This window comes from Triticum dicoccoides, chromosome 4A (genome assembly GCF_002162155.2).
Source record: "Triticum dicoccoides isolate Atlit2015 ecotype Zavitan chromosome 4A, WEW_v2.0, whole genome shotgun sequence".
NCBI lineage: Eukaryota > Viridiplantae > Streptophyta > Magnoliopsida > Poales > Poaceae > Triticum > Triticum dicoccoides.
Window position 1 is genome coordinate 115,999,299 of NC_041386.1, and position 6,645 is coordinate 116,005,943.

Consider the following 6,645-nt stretch of genomic DNA (forward strand, 5'->3'; position numbering starts at 1 on the left):
GGAACATATCATGGAAAAGCAAGGCATGGTATGAAGCTACTCAAAGCATACAACAAAAGTCCCTTACTGGCTATAATCCAAAAGGGATCAGAAAATACAATTGCAACCACATGAATATAGCAATTATCGATAACAGATTCAGACTTAGTGAAAAACTGGAGCATGGCAAAACAGATAACGAGTAGGCATGTTTACGAGCTCGATGCACTCACTACGAGGAATTGCATGATAAACTAACTATACATCCAGCAAGTAGACATAGCATAGAAGCTAGACATGGCAAGAACAACAACATAGCATGCATGGATCAACAACAACAAGCAAGGCAAAATTGCTAAACATGTTAACAATCTGCCATGAACATTTTATAGCAAAAGTAGAGCTCGATTGACTCAAGCTAAGGTGCTCCATAATTGCAAACAAAGACATGGATTGATAGAGCACAACATTATCTACAAAACATCCTTACTGATCATGCTCAAAAGAGGCACGAATCACTAGGAAACAACATCAACACATGGCATAAAAATAATGACAGGGCAGAGACTTAGAATATTTCTAAGTCCCTGAAATCAGCATCATTGAGTAAGGTACTTTGCATGCTTGTGCTAGTCACCACAAGGATCACAAAAATACATGGCATACACCCCTGTAAAGATAACATGGCATACTTCAAAACACATGTAGAGCTCAGGATCATAGCATGCACACATTAATCATGACAAAAATGACAAAAGTGCATTTGCTGAAACAGATCTGAAACTATCATCACATAGCCATCTTCCAACAACATTTCGGGCATCAAGCTGAACTCAAATGAGAATGATGTAATGAGATGAAATGATGTACTCGTCGAGACGAACATTTTCATATGCTACACGCACGAATCGACGCCATGGCGAGGAAGTTATGATGCGTCAAAGCATTCATAAAACTAGGGTTTCGGGGAGAAAAAGTCAACTGAGGTGGATCTGGATCTAGATCCAGATCGGGCGCGGAAACCGAGGTCGTCGGAAAACACTGTAGCTGCCGGAGTTCGTCGCGGGGGATGAGGGAGGAGGCCGGATCCGGTTGTGGAGCTCTCCGTACCGAGGCAACGGGGCGGCGCTGAGGCGATCGAGGTCGACGGCGGGGGTCGTCGCCGGCTCGGGCGGCGAGGGGAGCTCACCGGAGTCGGAGCTCTCCTCCGGCCGACGAGGAACGCGGCGGCCGGCCGGGGCGAAGTGGCGTCGGGTGCGGGGAAGAAGATGGCGGCGCGCGCTGGGGTGGCTCGGCCCGGTCGGGCGGCGGGAGGGCCGGCCACGGGCCTTGCGGGCTGGCAGCGGAGGTGAGCTGTGCGGTGCCACGTGGCAGCCTGCCACTGGTGCGGGGCGGCGGCGCGACGTGTCCGGCCGGAAACAGACACGTCCGGCGTCGGCGCGAGCGGTTTTTAGGGTTTTGAAAGAGGAGATCCGGGATTTTCGGGGACGGACCTATTTATAGAGGTAGAGGGAGTTAGGAGATTCCAAATGATGTGCGGTTTTCGACCACTCGATCGTGATCGAACGATCTAGATGATGGAGGAGGTTTAGGTGGGTTTTGGGCCACTTTGGAGGGGTGTTGGGCTGTAACACACATGATGCCTTTTCGGTCCCTCGATTAACCATTGGAGTATCAAACGAAGTCCAAATGGTACGAAACTTGATAGGCAGTCTACGGTAGTAAACCAAGGCCGCATGACAAGTCTCAGTCCAATCCAAAAACGTTTAACATCTGCACACGAAAAAGAGGTAGAAAGGGACACCGGAGGACATAGGAGTGTCAGAATGCAAAACGGACAACGGGGAAAATGCTTGAATGCATGAGACGAACACGTATGCAAATGCAATGCACATGATGACATGATGTGAGATGCATGACAAAGACAAAACAACACTGAGACAAAACCCGACAACGAGGGAATAACATAACTTAGTGCCGGAAATGGCAAGAGTTGGAATACAAATAAGGTAGGTTACACCCGGGGTGTTACAACACTCCATCACTACGAAAGGATCTCGTCCCGAGATTTAGGACTAGAAAAACTCCGGGTACTCAGAACGGAGGTGATCCTCGCGTTCCCAGGTGGCTTCATGGTCGGAATGATGTGACCACTTGACTTTCAGGAATTTGATGGACTTGTTGCGAGTATTGTGCTAAGTTTCTTCAAGAATAGCAACTGGGTGCTCACGATAAGACAAGTCTTCTTGGAGATCAATGTCTTCGAAGTTGACGGTGCGGTCAGGAGTCTTGAAACACTTGCGGAGCTGAGAGACATGAAACACGTCGTGCACATTTGCAAAGTTGGAGGGAAGCTCAAGTTGATAGGCGAGATCGCCTGTCTTGCTGATGATCTTGAAAGGACCCACGTATCTCGGGGCAAGCTTCCCTTTGATACCGAAGCGACGAGTACCTTTCATTGGAGAGACGCGGAGGTAGACATGGTGTCCAATCTTGAAAGCCAAGTCACGATGCTTGCTATCATAGTAACTCTTCTGGCGCGATTGCGCGGCTTTGAGATTATCACGATTGACTTTGCACATCTCTTCTGCCTCTATGATCAAGTCATTACCAAGAAGTTGGCGTTCACCAGTCTCTGACCAGTTAAGAGGAGTACGACACTTCTTGCCATAGAGAATCTCGAACGGGGCCTTGCCCGAACTCGCTTGGAAGCTGTTGTTGTAGGAGAACTCGACATATGGAAGACAATCTTCCCACTTAATACCGAAAGAAATGATGCAAGCCCTGAGCATATCTTCAAGAATTTGATTTACTCGCTCGACTTGGCCACTAGTTTGAGGATGAAAAGCTGCGCTGAAGCGAATGTTGGTGCCCATGGCCTTCTGAAAAGAATCCCAAAACTTAGAGGTAAAGATGCTGCCACGATCTGAAGATATCAACTGCGGAATGCCATGCAAAGAGACAATCCTGGAGGTATATAGCTCTGCCAACTGAGCTGCTGTGATAGATTCTTTGATAGGAAGAAAATGAGCCACTTTAGTGAGTTTGTCGATGACAGCAAAGATATCATCATTGCCCCGCTTGGACTTTGGAAATCCAGTCACGAAGTCCATCTCAATATGGTCAAACTTCCATTCTAGAATGGCAAGAGGTTGGAGGAGACCAGCTGGTCGTTGGTGTTCTGCTTTCACTCTTCTGCAAACATCACATTCATTCACGAACTAAGCAATCTCGTGCTTCATTCGAGTCCACCAATACGACTGCTTGAGGTCGTGGTACATCTTTGTACTTCTAGGGTGGATAGAGAGGAGTGAATTGTGAGCTTCGTTCATAATGACTTTACGAAGGTCACCTTTAGGCACAACAATGTCATCCTTGAAGAATAGAGTATCCATGTCATCAAGACGATAGCACTTGTACTTGGGTTGACTCTTGGCAATCCCAATCTTCACCTTCTTCACCATAACATCAAGAATTTGAGCCTCGCGAATCTGATCTTCCAAAGTAGGAGAGACTTGAAGGTTGGCAAGGAAACCTTGAGGAACAACTTGAAGATTGAGATTACGGAAAGCTTCACAAAGCTCGGGTTGGTAAGGCTTGAGAATCAGACTGTTGCAGTAAGCCTTCCTGCTCAATGCATCAGCAATAACATTGGCCTTGCTTGGAGTATATTCGATACTCGAATTATACTCTTGAATCATTTCGACCCAACGAGTCTGCCTGAGGTTGAGATTAGGCTGAGTGAAGATGTACTTGAGACTCTTATGATCAGTGAAGATGTCCACTTTTCGTCCCAATAAGAGATGTCTCCAAGTTAAAAGAGCATGGACAACTGCCGCCAACTCGAGGTCATGAGTGGGGTAGTTCTTTTCATTGGGCTAAGCCACAACTTTCTTCTCTTGCATCAACACTGCACCAAGACCTTGAAGGGAAGCATCACAGAAAACCTCGAACGGTTTGGATTCATCAGGAGGAGTCAGAACTGGAGCAGTGACTAACTTCTCTTTCAGGGTGTTGAAAGCGATGTCACAATCAGGCGACCAGATGTACTTCGCATGTTTCTGGAGAAGGTTGGAAAGAGGCTTCGCGATCTTAGAGAAGTTCTCAACGAACCTTCAACAATAGCTTGCGAGCCCAAGGAAGTTGCGGAGTTGCTTCACATTCTGAGGTGGTTCCCAATTCACAATTGCAGACACCTTCTCAGGATTCACCGATATGCCCTTGGCAGAAATGATATGCCCAAGGTAGAGAACCTCATCGAGCCAAAACTCGCACTTTGAAAACTTCGCGTAGAACTGATGTTCTCTGAGTTTATCGAGCACCAAATGCAAGTGCTTGGCATGATCCTCCTTGTTCTTAGAAAAGACCAAAATGTCATCGAGGTAGACCAAGACAAAGTCATTTGTGTAGGCATTGAAGATGAAATTCATCATGCGAGAGAATGTTGGCGGAGCGTTGACGAGGCCAAAAGACATGATAGTGTATTCATATGAACCATAGCTTGTTCTGAATGCTGTCTTGGGGATATCTTGTTCACGAATGAGAATCTGATGATAGCCCATAAGGAGATTAAGCTTGGAGAATACTTGAGCACCTTTGAGTTGTTCAAACAGCTCATTGATGTTGGGAAGTGGGTACTTGTTCTTTATAGTCTTCTTGTTCAATGGACGGTAGTCGACACAGAGTCGGTCCGTTCCATCCTTCTTCTTCACAAAAAGAACTCCACAACCCCACGGAGAAGAACTAGGTCGGATGAGACCCATTCGCTCTTGAATATCGAGTTGCTTCTTCATCTCCTTCAACTCTTCAGGTCCAAGCTTGTAAGGACGTTTGCAAACAGGTTCCGTGCCAGGCTCAAGATCAATGACGAATTCAACTGGCCGGTGCGGAGGCATTCCTGGAAGCTCTTCTGGAAAGACGTCTTGATATTCGCAAACGACTGGAATTTGAGAGATGGCGTCCAGCTCGCCCTTCTCATTGAGAGAAAACAGACGGATGGTATCATCCCTTGCGGAAAAGACAATTACATTCTTAGACGAATGAGTCAATTGAATCTGCCTGGCAGCACAATCAAGGTGAGCCTTGTGCTTAGAAAGCCAATTCATTCCGAGAATAAGATCAATATCCGAGTTACCAAGAACCAATGGAGAGGACAGAAATTTATAGTCGCCCAACGTGATAGAGACATCGGGAGCAACCAAACTAGAAGTCAAAAGCTTGCCGGGAGAAACAACTTGCATTACTTTGGGCATAACCTCAGTGTCAACATTGTGCTTCGATGCAAATGGGAATGACAAAAAAGAATGCGATGCACCAGTATCAAAAAGTACTTTTGCAGGAACATCGTTAACAGGAAGGTTACCCATAATCACATCTGACGAGTCCTCTGCCTGAGCTGCGTTCAACAAGTTGACCTTGGCGTGCTTGGGATTATTCTTGACCACTGCGGTACTGGTAGATCTCACAGGAGGAGGAGGAGGAGGAAGACGCCTCTGAATGAAGCATTTGTTGGCATAGTGACCCTTCTGCTGACACTTGTTGCACGTGACCTCCGAGAGCGGACAGTGATACGGAGCACTTGATCTTGGAGCATGAGACGAAGTCTTGTTCTGAAAGCCAGGGTTGGATGGGTGGGAAGATCCATTGCCACCTTTGCTCTTCTGCTGATAAGGCTGACGGAACGGAGGAGGAGGCAGCCAATACTTTTGTTGCTTAGAAGCCACTTGAGTTGAGGAAGAAGGAGTTGCATCCCTGATTCGCTTCTTGGAAGCATCACACTTGAGTTGAGCAGTCTCTTGCTTCATTGCCATATTGTAGAACTCATCGTACTTCTTCGGCTCAAAAAGGACAAGAGCTAGTTGGAGATCTTCTCTGAGGCCACCCCTGAACTGATATATCATGCTCTTCTCGTCAGGGATGTCTTGCTTAGCGAAACAAGCAAGCCTCTGGAACAGAATGTTATACTGGTAAACAGACAAGCTGCCTTGCTTCAGGTTGCGGAATTCCTCACGCTTGCTTTCAACAACACTCTGAGGAATGTGATGAGCTTTGAAGTCTTGACGGAAATCATCCCAGGTAATCACACGGCCTCCTCTGGAATCTTTGTATTGCTGAAACCATTCTGCAGCTTGGTCTTTGAGTTGGAAGGAGGCAAACTTGACAAAGTCCTCAGGCCTGACGTTGCTACACTCGAAATGCTTGCAGATATCCACGAGCCAATCATCAGCGTCTGAGGCCTCGACACAGTTGCTGAAGGTCTTTGGCTGATTAGCGAGGAACTGGTTGAGTGTAGCAAACTGATTCTAATTGTTGCCATGGCCATGATTCCCTTGGTTGCGCTCTTGCAAGAGTTGCATGATCAGCTGCGTGTTTTCATTGGTAGCGGCCATCACAGCTTGCCATGCCTCCGGAGGTGGAGGTGGTGGTGGCGGATCAGGATTCGGAGTCGTGCGCGTTGGAGGAGCCATCCTGAAGAGGGTGACATCCGTTAGCATCTTGACAGACAAATATTGAAGCTGAATCAAATGGATTGAAATTGCAACATATAGTCTTCACATCCGAACAAAATGAACAAATGCATTCCAATTGAAATGGTCACATTTCCATAAATTGAGAAGCCACTTAGATAGAGGTAGAAGAATAAAACAACAAGGTACGGACATGAAC